The sequence below is a fragment of the Onychomys torridus genome, chromosome 22 (genome assembly GCF_903995425.1).
Source record: "Onychomys torridus chromosome 22, mOncTor1.1, whole genome shotgun sequence".
Classification (NCBI taxonomy): Eukaryota; Metazoa; Chordata; class Mammalia; order Rodentia; family Cricetidae; genus Onychomys; species Onychomys torridus.
Genome location: NC_050464.1, coordinates 2,342,792 through 2,357,515, shown reverse-complemented (window position 1 = coordinate 2,357,515; position 14,724 = coordinate 2,342,792). Strand labels below are relative to the sequence as shown.

The following is a 14,724-nucleotide window of genomic DNA, read 5'->3' as shown; positions in this document are numbered from 1 at the left end:
AAAATTGATGGCTTGTGAACTACAGAACGAGTTCTCACGTCTCGTCTTCCTGGTGCTGGAGGTTGAACGGAGGGCCCGGTGCATGCTAGGCAAGTGCTCTACGGTTAAGCTGTGTCTGTAGTCTTGCAAGGCTCCTGAGGCTGACCTGGAAGTTTCTGTAGCTCAGGTTGCTCTCAAACTCCTCATGATCTTCCTGCTCCTGCCCCTGGGTGCTAGGGTTACGGGAATATGCTACCATGCCTGGCTTTTCCAATTTTCTTAGGGCCTCAGGTTGTAGATTCAGTGGAGTTACGAGAGAGGGTTAACTCACCCGTGTGCCTGTGCTCTGTAGGATGGCCACCCAGTACCGGAGAAAGGTCAGCTGTGGGCCAATTCCAGAGGGGAACTGATTCACCTTTGCATCAACTCCTATGCCAAGGACCCTCCCTAGCAAATTGTCTTTTTAAATTTTCCAACATGGAAAGAGGGTTGTAGTATGAATCCTAATTGGTCTTAATAAGAAAAACCCAGAGCCAGATATCTGGGTAAATGCTGAAAGATCCGAGAGACAAAGGAGCAACCTTTTACCTCAGTAACTTCTCCTGCCTTATAGTCCTCTCTTTGCCCAGCCATATCACTTCCTGTCTCCGCCTCCCTAGTGCTGTGATTAAAGGCATGTGCCTCCCAAGTACTGGGATCAAAGGCATGAGATTGTAAGTGCTGGGATTAAAGGTGTGAGTCTCTACCACCTGGCTCTTTTAGACTGGTTCAGTCGTGTATAGTCTAGGGTAGTTTGGGACTCCTGATCTTCCTGCTTCCTCCTCCCGACTGCTGGGATTGAAAGTGTGTGCCACCACTGCCTGGTCTCTTTGGTTAACTAGTGCCTAGCTCTGCTCCAGGCAAACTTTATTTGTTAGAGCACAAACAAAATATCACCACAAAGGGTGATGTGGGGCAGGGTGGTGGTGGCACACGCCTTTAATCCTAGCACTCGGGAGGATCTCTGTGAGTTCAAGGCCAGCCTGGTCTCCAAAGCGAGTTCCAGGAAAGTTGCAAAGCTACACAGAGAAACCCTGTCTCGAAAAACCAAGAAAAAAAAAAAAAGGGTGATGTGGGCAAAGCTGTTTAATTTTGGTGGTCAGGAGATAGTGCCCGAAATTTGAGGGGGATAAAATGAATGCACTGGGGCTGGAGAGATGGCTCAGTGGTTAAGGGCACTGTCTGCTCTTCCAGAGAGGTTCTGAGTTCAGTTCCCAGCAACCACATGGTGGCTCACAACCATCCATAATTTGATCTGGCACCCTCTTCTGGCCTGCAGGCATACATGCAGGCAGAACACTATACATAATAAATAAATATTTTAAAAAATGAATGTGCATTTCTCTGGTGTCCATTCTGGTGTCGTGCACTGGTGCAGCAGAGGTAAGGTCCCAACCAGAAGAAGCTGCCATTATTTGTCTGTGCCATTATTTGGCCCTCTCCAAGTGCGGGCTGCTGCCCAGCGTCCACCTGTGAACCTGGTCATGTCCTCATCCCTCTGCAAATGCCTTGTTAATCTTTGAATCACCGGGGACTGACTGGACAGCTGAATCTGGAAGAAAGGATGCCCTTGCACTTCTTGGGTCAGGTCAGAGCTGACTAGTCACTTCCTTCCTTCCTGTCTGCTGCAGGAAGCCAGCTCCCTTGTCATGAGGATACAGAAGGTCTCCGGAGAAACTCACATGGCGCAGGAAGTAAAGTCTGCTGCCAACAGCTAGCTGCCACTTGCTCTACACATGAGCGAGCCATATCAGCAGTGATTCTTCTAGAACAGACCAAGGTTCAGGATAGCTATGGCCACAGCTGATATCTTGACCAAACCCTACAGAGACCTGGAGCCAGGAAGTTCAGCTAAGATCTGCCTGGAGTTCTGACCACAGGAATACTGAGATAATGTTTTGTTGTTGTTTGTTTGTTTTCATTTTTATATTTGTTATTTATTTACTTATTTCATTTTGAGACAGGGTTTCTCTGAATGTAGCCCTGGCTACCTTGAACTCACAGAGATCCTCTTGCCTCTCCTCCCAAGTGCTGCCTGGCTGTTTGCTGTTGCTTGTCTTTAATCTTTAGATTTGGTTATTTATTTGTATGTGCATGAGTCGTGGCCTGCATTTATGTATGTGCACCACATGTGTGTCTGGTACCCACAGAAGCAGAAGACGGTTGTGAGCCACCATATGGGTTCTCTGCAAGACCAATAGGTGCTCTTAACTGCTGAGCCGTTTCTCCAATTGGAGAGAGAATATTTATTGTTATAGTAAGTCACTCACTTTTGTGTGTGTGTGTGGGGGGGGCGGGGGATAATGTGCTACACAGCAATGAATAACTAATGCTGAAATGGAGGTGTTGTATTCTGTTTTGTGGACAATGGGGCAATCGATTGTAAAAGATGAAAAGCCAAGGCTAGGGTGGAGTCTGTGCATGTCAGGGTTGTCAGGAGGAAGGGTTAGATGCAGGGCGTAGCTCAAGCGTTCCCTGTAATAGTGTGGGCAGAGACCATGGAAAGCCCGTGTAGTGCAAATGGAAGCCATGTGAGGTCGAGGGCAGAGGTAATCCGAAGGAACAGGAAAGGTGCCTGTTAGGTTTCAAGCCCAAGAAGAGTAGTTTTAGCTGAGCTTTGTTGCCCTTGTGTTGATAAAACTCCAACCATATGTCTGTGGGCATGGAGAGTTAGGGTGTTATGGGTCTAGAGCTAATGTAACCTTGGGCTATGTAACCCTTTAAAAAGTCAATCTAGCTGGGTGGTGGTGGTGGTGGCGGCGGCGGTGGCGCACGCCTTTAATCCCAGCACTCAGGAGGCAGAGGCAGGCGGATCTCTGTGAGTTCTGGGCCAGCCTGGTCTAAAATAAGATCCAGAACAGGCTCCAAAGCTACACAGAGAAACCCTGTCTCAAACAACAACAACAACAACAGTCAATCTAATTACCTGCCTGTGTATCTGACAACGTTCTTGTCCCAGGGGCCAACACCTGACTTCTTCCTCAAACAGGAGGCCCCTTCCTAACCCTGTAACACCCCACATTCAGCTTAGAAGAAGGCAGACTTGAGATGACATTCATTACCCCTCATCTCTTCCTCTACCTCCCTTTTCTAAAAGAATTATTCTCATTTCATTTTCACATAAATAAAAAGGCTGAGTAGGTAAGAACCCCAGACCTAATGCCGCTCAGGTTGCACCCATCTACAGTCCTCTACCCTCAGAGAGGATTCTGGTATTCCTACTGCCACGGGAGAGACACCTACCTACCAAGAGCCTGTCTATGAGTTTATTTTATTTTATTTTATTTTTATATGCATTGGTGTTTTGCCTGCATGTGTGTCTGTGTGAGATGTCAGATCTTGGAGTTACAGACAGTTGTGAGCTGCCATGTGGTGCTGGAAGAGCAGTCAGTGCTCTCAACCGCTGGGCCATCTCTCCAGCTCTTGTCTATGAATTTTAAACAGACTGCCTGGAGAATCAAAAGGTGGCACATCACCATCCACACAATGGGCACACCTCAACTAGACGGGTCATCCTCTCTACGTCTCCCACATCCTCTGAAATTCCTTCTCTGGAATTTCCTCTTCTCTCCCTGCCACCCGGCAATTAGGGACAGCCTGACTGCAGGCTAGGACTGTGAAACATCCTTCCTCTGATACCTGTAAGAAGATGGCCTCAGAGATGCCTCAGCAGTTAAGAGTGATGATGCCAGGTTTCTCCCCCAGTACCCATGTGGTCAGGTGCCTGCAGCTCTGTGGATCTGACTCCTGTAGACTCTGAGCACCTGGGAAACCTGAGAATTTTGAGAGCAAAAACCAGTTTCTCAATTTTGAGGCAAATTTGAAGCAAGCTTTAAGTACTGGCCAGGATGATGAATTCTGGCCAGGTCCATTTGGGGTTCCCAGAAAATGCCAATGAGTCATGTTTTGCAGAGGCTTAAAAAGGCAAAACCACAAGGCCACCGTATTTCCCATCAGGTCCAATCAGGGGTAAGGATACATCCTGACATTATTTCCTGCTTATGTACACGCCTGCCCACATTCAATCAAACACATCCAGGGCAAATAACTTATTTAGGGGAGTGAAAATATGTGGCTTGTTATCTCACAAGAACCACAGCCCCCAGCATTCCAGGAAGTTATCTGACTTTGGGCAGGTGGGGCTTACAGGTTCTCTCTCTCTCTCTCTCTCTCTCTCTCTCTCTCACACACACACACACACACACACACACACACACACACACACACATGTGAACATACCCACTTCCTCAGAACCCTGCCATGGTGTTATCTGTATGCCTATGATGTTACTAATTCTTTTAATAAACTTATTTTTTAAAGGTTTATGATTTTAAATCGTGTGTGTGTGTGTGTGTGTGTGTGTGTGTGTGTGTGTGTGTGCTCTCAGAGGCCAGAGGAGCTGGAATTGTATGGGAAGCTGTACTAGAGTGAGCTGCCTAATGTGGGTGGTGGTGGGAATCGAACTCTGGTCCTCTTGAGGAGCAGCACATGCTCTTAATTGTTGAGCCATCTCTCCAGCTCCCAGTAAACTTCTTACGCGAAAGGACAATCTGCCCATTCACCTGAGACAGAGTCATTTGTTTATCTTCGTCGATGGTTCTGGAGCCTGGGACATTGCAGCCATATCTGGTTGTTGACGATTAGGTGTTGGTTCAGCCTATGGGGGAAAAAAGGGAGGAAGCCGCTGGTGTCCACAGAAGAGGCAAAAGAGAGGAGACAGTCTCTCTTTCTCACAACTTGATGAGCCAGTAGCTAGAGCAGCTCCACTTCCACGAGAACTACCCCAGACACACAAGAAAGACATTAATTCATTCATGAAGCCTCTTCCCCCATGACCCAACTCCCCACCCCCACAACTAGGCTCCGCTTCCCAGTGCTTGCCCACTGAGGAATCTCAGTCCAACAGGCTGATTTGGGGAGCAGGGAGGGGATACTCAGCCCACAGCTATGGGATATCAAGATCTCATTTACCCTAGACATTTTTACTAGGCATGACTGCTGTCTTGGGAAGCGGAGGGTATGGGACAAGAAGGAGGGATCCCCTGCCTCCCACTGGTGAGGACAGCCAGGCACTGTGTTTGTTTACACGGGGCAGCTGGGAGATCTTTCCCAGAAGGGCAGGCTCCATCTCACAGCACAGTTTCCTCACTGCCAAGTGCTCTTTGGGTGTCAATCTCTGCCATCAATATTTTTAGCATAGGGCCTTTTGGAGCCGAGAAACAACATCCACCTCCCAGAACGGGCCCTGGCGCTGACAGCGGGTACTGCGTGAAAGAGGGCACTTCAGGTGGGTCTGACAGGCGGGAGTCTGCTCCGCTGCCAATCTGTTGAGGGAGATGAAGTCAGACTGCCAGTTTTATAGAAAGCCTGTCTCTTGCCTCTCTCTCTCTGGCGGCGGAGGCCTAACGACGCGGTGCAAATCAGATGCTAACAGCAACCCCTCCGCACAGAAATCCCAAGTGGGCGAAAGCCTCTCGTGAAACTGCCTTCCGTGACAGTTACAGGCAGCCTGCGGGGAATACCTGTCCAGGTGACACAGGAAGAGAAAAGCGCCGTGGTGTAAACATCGCTGTTACAGATCTCAGAGCAGGCCCCAAGCCAGACCCTGTGGGATTCATATCACGCTCTGCTGCACCAGATGAAGTCTGATTTGGGACCGCGCCAGAGAACACGGAAGGAAGACGGGGAAGGAGTGAAGAGCTTCTAAACCAGGTTCTGCCGGGGCTGGGAAAACTGGCCGCGCCTCTTGGCTGAGGTCAATACGAGAATTTTTAAATTGTGTTTTCCGTTTAATGATAACCAACCATAAGCGCGTCCTCCGCTCTGTGGACCACTCCACTCTAACGGGAATACTATCTTGCTAACGCAGGCCTGCTAGAGTATGGGTCTGCCAGAGGCTTGACTGACAGCCTGAAGTTCCACTGGGAGGTGATGGAGACTCTAGGAGGTGGGGTTTAGCAAAGGAAGTTAGGTCTGCAGGGACAGGCCATGAGGATATCGGGACCACGGACCTCTGCTCCCTGGCTGCTGTGACTCCAATTTACAAGCTTGTCTGTACTTTAGGCGTAAGCATAGAGGTAGGTTGACCCCGTGTTTCCTTGCCATGTAGACAACATTCCCTGTTTAGTACCAATCAGGAAGTACAGGCTTTCTATGTAAGAAGTAAAATGTCCCGTGTCCAGTCTGGTAGGGATGAAGACAGTCCAAAGACAACTTGCTGTCCCTTACTTTATCTCTCAGGCCATTGAAACAATGGACTCCCGAGAAGTTGGGGTGCCCTCAGGGGTCTGATGCTGGGAGAACAGGAAGCCTAAAGCCTGGGGACATTTTTCTCTTGAAGTTTACAGATTGTCACCCTCCAGGAGAGACAGTGATGGGTCAGTGATGGGCAGGACCATACCTTGACCCAGACCGCTTAGGTATGCATAGCCCTGGACCTCTATCTAAACACCCTAAAGATGGACTTGGGGTCACTGGATCTCTCTGTGTCCCTCTTCTCAGTGTGGCCACATTGAATAGATCTCCCTTTTTTGCATTTCATTATTAATTTGGCTCTTTTAATTGGCTTATTAATTAAATCTGGCTTTTGGGGGTACAGGCTAAGAATGGTAACAGTGTCACCTATAAACTTACCCAAATATATTTGGATCATATGACTATGTGGGCATATTAAAATCATGTCATAAAAACTAGGTTGGAGAACTTGAACCCACCCGATGGTCATAGGATGCAGTACCCTGGTCTGGACCCCATAGAGAGAAGGGCATCTAATACTGTGACAGTGATGGTCCTACTGGCGTGTTATTTGACCACCCAGTGTGCCATCAAGGGACACACAGGTAGAGAATGCTCAGCTGTCCCTAGGGTTTTGGCTGAGCTCACACACCACTGCATTAGTCGAATGGCTTTCCATCCCATCCCATCCCATCCATCCATCCACCCACCCATCCATCCATCTATCCATCCATCCACCCATCCACCCACCCACCCACCCACCCACCACCCACCCACCCACCCACCCACCATCCATCCATCCACCCATCCATCCATCCATCCATCATCCACCCACCCATCCACCCACCGACCCACCGACCCACCCACCCATCCATCCATCTGAACCCAGTCTTTCTCCTTGCCTCTAGCTCCACCCAATCTGGAAACCTGGCCCAACCCCAAACTTTTCCAGACTGGCTTGAGATCTCACTATGTAGCCCTGGTTGTCCTGGAACTTCCTTTATAGACCAGGCTGGCCTGGAATTCATAGACGTACATGGGTCTCTTCTTCCTGAGTTCTGGGATTAAGGCAGTGTACCACCAGGCCAGACCTGGATTTGCTAATATCTTATCTGAGCATCTTATCTAATGACTCTCCCTGTATCTGCCCAGATTAAGTGTATGTAACATTAGCATCCGGCTGTGCCTCTGCCTCCAGGGAAACCTCTTTAAACTCCTCCACGACTGCTGCTGTGACCTCTTTAACCTTTTTTTGCAGGCACTCACTCCATTTCTTTCTTTCTCTCTCTCTCTCTCTCTCTCTCTCTCTCTCTCTCTATATATATATATATATATATAGATAGATATAGATATAGATATAGATATAGATATAGATATAGATATACCTTCTGTGTGATGTGTAATGTGTGATCTGAGAGTTAATATTGAAGACTGATATAAATGAACTCCTGTTTGCCAACAGCTGGCTCTCAAGGGAAATGGGACTGTTCGGCTAATTATAACTGATACACCTTGTGAACGGACTGTCATTCAATCCATTCTGACATCGGGGAAAGACACAAGCATGTTGGCCCATTTTTGCATCACAGGCTGACAACAGGGTCAGCGTATTCTGCCGGGCCAATGTGTTCTGGAAGTTTCCACTGCAGTCTCCTGCTTCATGGTCATCCCATTCCTGGAGAAAATGGCTTCATCAAAAGAAAGGACATAGCAGACAGGCAGTTGAATGCCAGGGGTCATCAATGGCCCCTTTGTGGTCTGTCAGGGATTAGAGTTCAGCACACACCCATCACTTGGAAACGATGTGGTCACGTGGAATTTGGGGGGGTTGAAGCTTTGCATGCCATTTTGCATCTTGCCACCTGGAGGAGAAGGCTGGTGAGACAGACAGACAGTCAGGAACAAGTCGGCCTGGCCATGGGGCTGAGAAAGGGCTGAGCTGCACGTGAATATTATTTCCTTTCTCCCAGTTCTAGGTTGGGTCAGTCAAATCATCTTCCAGAGGTTGGGGAGTGGGGGAAAAGCTGGAGTCTCCACTGTTCACTTCTGTTGGAGAAGGAGGGTTTCTCTCCTCTTGACTCTGAGAATCCAGGTTAAGAGTCTAAGAATTCTATGTTCGAATCCAGCTGCTGCACAGACCACAGAATCTGCAGCAGCTCTCCTCCGCTTGTAGGAACCAACTAGATATGACTGTGAACTCCCAGGTGCCAGACAGTTTACATCAAAGAGAGTATTAGGGGCCACAAGCCCTGCCTCACACCGGCCCTCCAGCCTCACACCAGCCCTCCTGCCTCACACCAGCCCTCCTGCCTCACACCAGTTCTCTGCTTCGTGCCTGGGAATCAGTGAGCCTGGCTGCAGGCTTATGTTGTGAAGCCACTCACTGTCACAGAAGTAGAAGAGATTCCCACTTCCTCCCTGTAATCTCTGACTTCCTCTCTTCAAAGCCCTTGCCATACTGTTGTCTGTATGTCTGTGGGATTAATAACTCATTGTCCTCTGTATTAGTTATTTTTCTGTTGCTGTGATAAAACACCATGACCGTTGCAACTTATAGAAGAGTTTATTTTGGTGTATAGTTCCAGAGGGTTAGAGTCCATGACATCACGGGGGGAGGCAGGCAAGGCAGCGGGAGCTGGAACTTACATTTTAAACCACGAGCATCAAGATGTAGGTGAGGGGGCTGGAGGGATGGCTCAGTGGTTAAGAGCACTGTCTGCTCTTCCAGAGGTTCCTGAGTTCAATTCCCAGCAACCACATGGAGGCTCACAACTGTCTGTAAATCCAGTTCTAGGGGATCTGACACCTTCACAACAATGCACATAAATAAATAAAAAAAAATTACACACACACAAAAAAGATGTAGGTAAGGATTCAAGACCTCAAAGTCAACCCCCAGTGACATACTTCCTCCAGAAAGGCTGCACCTTCTACATGTCCCCAAACAGTGCCATTACCTGGGGGAAATGTTCAGATGTCTGAGACTATATGGACATTTTCTTATTTAAATGACCGCAGCCTCAGCAATTTATCTCTCTTGAACTTGCATCTGGACCTTTCCCAGAGGTACTTCCTAACCAGAGCTATGCATTCTTTCCTGTCTCCGAAAATGGCAGGGTCATTGCTGCAACGTAGCATGGGCCCAGTTTATTTATCTTCCAAAATGAAGCTTGTCCAGATTAATGACAGCACTACCACTACAATAAAATAAAATTAAATTCAAAAGGGGGAGACCATGCTGCATGATTGTGGCTCATAAACTATCGCTGTGGAAAATGTTTTGTTTGTTTTGTTTTTCTATGGAAGGTGGTTAGCTTGCCAAGGGCCCGTATCCCTGAGCCGTCCTCTTCTGAGGGTTTGTGAAGTTGATCTCCCACCGCTGGGATCAGATCTAGTCACCACATGCATTAGGGATAAGAGACAGAGGCACTCTAGACCATGTGAGGTTGACAGTCCAGTTTGGGCTCTGGTCTACCCTTTTTACAAAAAGAAGTCACCTTGCCCAGGTGCTTTCATTCTGTTCATGTGTTCCTTCATTATTTTCCCCATGGCACCATCCGCATCACGGGCACAACCGTCACTGCCATCACTAGGAGCATCTGCCTGGTGTCTTCCCAATGAATGGAGCAGGTACCAGGAATAGAGCACCTGCAGCCCACCCGCCTTGGGGTCCACAAGGAATCTGGAAGACATCTTGGGATTTGTACTTGGTGGCCTGACATGAGCATCCCCTGGAAGGCATGAGTTTAGAGATGCGACTTCAGGCTTCTGATCCCAGAGTCTGAAGACGGGCTGAGTGGGGAGTGTTATAAGGGGGTTGGGGATAACTCCTCGTATAAATTCCAATATGGCTCTTTCCTCTTAGGCAAGTGGTATGATTGGTGTTGGCAATAACCAAGTAAAAAAGGAGGAGAAAGAAAGGCCAATTTATAAAATACTATAATGAAAAGTCTGCAAGCTGCTTGTAACTCATTTTTAAGTGCTAGTCTTCCCAGTGGACTACTACATTAAAAATAAGCCAGCCCCAGCCTTTCCATGAGTGATAAAGAACCAAAGAAGCTTGTAACTAATTGCAGCGTTAAAGAGTGACATGCAAAACTAACAGAACGTAAAGGTAAGTGAAGCATTTATCTAATTATTCTTTATCAATAAAAACTCAGGAGTCAGATATCAGGGTAAAATCCTGAATGATCAGAGAAGCAGTGGAGAAGCAATCTCTCTCTCTCTCTCTCTCTCTCTCTCTCTCTCTCTCTCTCTCTCTCACACACACACACACACACACACACACACACACACACACACACACACACCCCTTATCCAAAAAGGGCTGTGACCCCCCTCTCAGCCCCACCCTACTACTTCCTGTGTCTCTCTTTCTGTCCTCAGTCCTCCAAAACCTCTATGGTTAATTTTGGTTGGCTAGTATCTTAGCTCCACCTTCTGATTCAAAGCAAACTTTATTTATTGGCAGTCTCGAGAGCTTTGGAGTACAATCAGAATATCACACAGTGGGGAAGGGAATGGCAACAAGCTGCTTTTACTCATTCCTTCCTGGCCCAAAGCTGACCCAGCTCAGTGGCAGACCTACAGTAATAAAGACGGCTGGCGGTAACTCTCCACCTTCCCGTCTTAGACATGTCCTGAGTTTGAGGCTACTCTGAGCCACTTTTAGCTGACTACTGGACTAGCCTATATACTATTAAAATTAAATATTTCCCCCTTCATTGACCTGAAAGGAAGCAGTGCTGTTTTTATGCCCAAGAGAATAAACCCAGAGAAGAAGACAAATGTTGTACCCCTTCACACATGGAGGAACAAGGGTTCTTTCTCTTTCCTAGTTTTCCCATCCTGCCCTCCACAGAGTGTCTTTTAGCTGTTCTCTGTGAGGAGTGCAGATTTCTCTTTCCCCTCTTTCCACATCCTTCCTCTCAGCAGCTGCTGGCACCTCCATGTTGCTTGGCATGCTGCTCTTCTTTTTTTATTTTTATTTTTTGAGCTGAGGATCGAACCCAGGGCCTTGCACTTGCTAGGCAAGCACTCTACCACTGAGCTAAATCCCCAACCCAGCATGCTGCTCTTTAGCTCACTGGCTCCAATAAATTGTCCTCCAGTTCCCTCCTGAGTCGTTTTCAAGTTTCTTTTACCAGCAAGGCCAGGCACCTGCAGAGTGGACTCTCTGCCCCTGTGGACCATGCATTTGGGTAAAATGATGGGCAAAGGGAAGGATCTTCCACACGAGGGTCCTATGTGGCTGCAGAAGCTGCTTTGAGATAAAATCCACTCCAGATTACTCCCTAAAGTAAACATGAGGAAGGGAAAAGACAGAGACAGCAACAGGTGGGAAGCAAAGCATCAGGTGTAAACTCCCCACACCCCAAGTCTAACTCAGATGTCATTTGGGGACCTTCTGTGTATCAAAAACAGGTATGTCTGACTCGCACACCCTATTTGAGGGCTGTGAGGTTTTTTTTTCTTCTTTTTATTTTTTTGAACAGGGTTTCTCTGTATAGTCCTGGCTCTCCTGGATCTCACTCTGTAGACCAGACTGGCCTCGAACTCATAGAGATCTACCTGCCTCTGCCTCCAGAGTGCTGGGATGAAAGGCATGCACCACCACCTGGCTATGTCTGAGCTTTTAAAGCTTTCCCAAGTTGCCTGCAAATGCCTGATGGTTTAACTCTCCTGGCCTTTCAGTCTCCCTTGGAATAAGCGCATGTGATCTCATTTCCACCCAGCAGGACTTGTTTTCCCACCCAACTGTACCCAAAGACTGAAGAAGGTGATTGACACAATCAGTACATCTCCTTCTGAAGGCCTGAGAGCCTTGTGGGATGAGAGGCATACCGATTTCATGATGCTTTCATTTCACTGCCCTTATCTTTATCTCTTAATTAACCAGGGCTTACCGTCAGCCACTTTCACAGAAACCCAACTCTCCAAGCTTAAGCAAATAGGGCATTTATTTTTAGAGATGTTGTTTGCATGATGTAAATTGTGCACATTTCAAATGCACAGTTCAGTGAATTTTGACAAATGTAATGTGGCCATTTAAAACCATTCCAGGCCCTGGAAAGATGGCTCAGTGATTAAAGAATACTGAGTGCTCTTGCAGAGGACCCAGGTTCAGTTCCAAGCACCCACATGCTGGCTCCCAACTGCCCATAACTCCAGTTCCGGGGATCTGATGCCCTCTTGTGGCCGGTGTGGGCACTACATGCACGTGGTGCAGATGGGTACATTCAGGCACACACAGACTATATATATATATATTAAAAACGTGAAAGCAGGAGTTGTTGGGAAGAAGGAAGGGTTCAGAGGGAGGGAAGGGACAGGTGATGGCTATGGTCAAAATAAATTACACGCATATATGAAACTGTCAAAGGATTAACAAAAGATATTAAAACCCCTCAAACACACAAAAGCACGTGCCGTATTTGAGACACTCTTTATACAGGAACATTATTCGTTGTCTAAAATTCAAATTCAATTGAGTCTCCTATATTTTACTGAACAACTCTATTTACAACTTTAAAAGCAATTTCTTCCTCAGAATAACGACAACATTTGAAAAATTTGATTCTCTGAACAGTACCCATCTCTTTAATACCCTCAATAAATCAATGTCTAAGCCAGAGAAGACATGTTGATGGATATAGGGTCTCACTGATGCCGGTGAGCACAGCGCACGGGCCCGAGCCTGGCCTTCCACTGCTTAAGGACAGAGTAAAGGGCGTGTGAGTTGAGTGGTACGGGAGTCTTGCATGTCTTCCAGCCAGCTTTTGCTCAGTTTCCCGTAGGGGAATTATGTCATTTCTCGCTTGCAGCATGTGTCAACACGTGTACACTGCTGGCTGTTGCCGTTTGTCTGTCTTCAGCGGCATCCTGTCTGTTTCTGGAAGGTTCTGTGATATGTGACAGTCACCAGGCTAGAGCATGATAGGCTTCAATCAGAAACGGTTTTCCAAGTCAGCGGGAGGGACTGAACCACAGGCACCTTCCACTGGGAGGCAGCGGGGGAGCATAAGGAGTTGTTCTGAGCTGGGATCACTTATGTGGATTATTGTCTAGTTTTTAGAGTTCATACAGGTACACACAACACACTGGAAGGATTCACACAGACTGGAGTCCAGTGTCACGGTGTAGGCAGGCCTATGCTCTCCTAGAGCTCTGAAGGGAAATGTGCTCCATGCTTCTCCCTCCACTTCTGGTGCCGCCAGCAGCCCTTATCATTCCTGAACTTGGAGACACATGGCTCCTGTCTCGACTCCATCAATATGTGCCATTTCCCCCAGCGTGTCTACTCAGCCTCTTCTTATGTTCATTGTTCATACTGGATGAAGGTCACTGAATTCTGGTATGATTTATTTTAATGTATATGTGTTTTGTCTATATAGATGTCTGTGTATCGTGCGTGTGCCTGGTGCCCACAGAGGTCAGAAGAGGCACTGGACCCCATAGACCTGAGTTATGCATAGTTGTATGTCACCATGTGGGTGCTGGGAGCTGAGCCCAGGTCCTCTACAAGAGCAGCCCATGCTCTTATCTGCTAAGCTGTCTCAGGAGTTGCATCAGTCATCATCAGACTTTGTATGATGAATTATATCAGCATTGACCTTGATTATGAGTGAGGTTGCATTCTGAGGTTCTGTGTCTAAATTTTGGGAACACAACTGAACTGATAACAGCCCATAGCGCTCTACCACTGAGCTAAATCCCCAACCCCCGGAATTATTTTGAAAGGTCTTTAAGTATTGTAATAGAGAAATTGGTTTCTTGTCAGGCGAGACTGAGGGCTTCCCTAGCTAATAACCGAGGATGCCCATTGTGACTCTCAACTGGAGAGTCTATCTGGCATAAAATATCCACCATCCCCATCAGGCTTGTGCCAAGCCCAGCTCCAGATGGAGAGAAACAGTCTTCCCAGAGAGATATAGAGCTTTGGATGGAGGCATCTGGGACCTGGTTCTGAGATAGATGTCTATCTCCAGGCTCCTCCAGCTGTGGTAGCCTCAGGCCCTAGAACTTCCTCTCGTCCCTTCTCCTGAGAATGTCAGGTACCAGGAGGCTACATATGCCTTTGAGCAGAGCCTGAGAGAATTTCTCAAGATTCAGGAAGGAGCCGGGCAGTGGTGGCGCACACCTTTAATCCCAGTGCTCGGGAGGCAGAGCTAGGTGGATCTCTGAGTTCGAGGCCAGCCTGGTCTACAAGGCGAGTTCCAAGACAGGGCTCCAAAGCTACAAGAGAAATCCTGTCTAGAAAAAAAACAAAAACAAACAAACAAACAAACAAACCAAAACAGAAAACAAAACAAAACACCCCAAAAGATTCAGGAAGGGACATATTCTGAGGATGGGGTGCTAATGGTGGTGGAGGGGGTTCATTTCCTAAAGAGAGGGAAGGGACTAAAGGCTCAGGGTCAGGAAGGAGGGGATTGTGGTAGGAGACAGACATTGGGAAAGAGGAAGTGTGCA

At 47.6% G+C, this 14,724-nt stretch overlaps 1 long non-coding RNA gene across 1 annotated transcript; it reads right to left on the bottom strand.

The window, feature by feature from the left end:
• Positions 1–3,480: 3,480 nt before the first annotated feature.
• On the bottom strand, positions 3,481–5,693 carry LOC118572494. The gene is made up of 3 exons (XR_004943496.1): positions 5,541–5,693; positions 4,581–4,675; positions 3,481–3,791 (listed from the first exon to the last, which is right to left on the bottom strand). It is a non-coding gene; the product is annotated as an uncharacterized LOC118572494 (long non-coding RNA).
• Between the last annotated feature and the right edge of the window lie 9,031 nt (positions 5,694–14,724).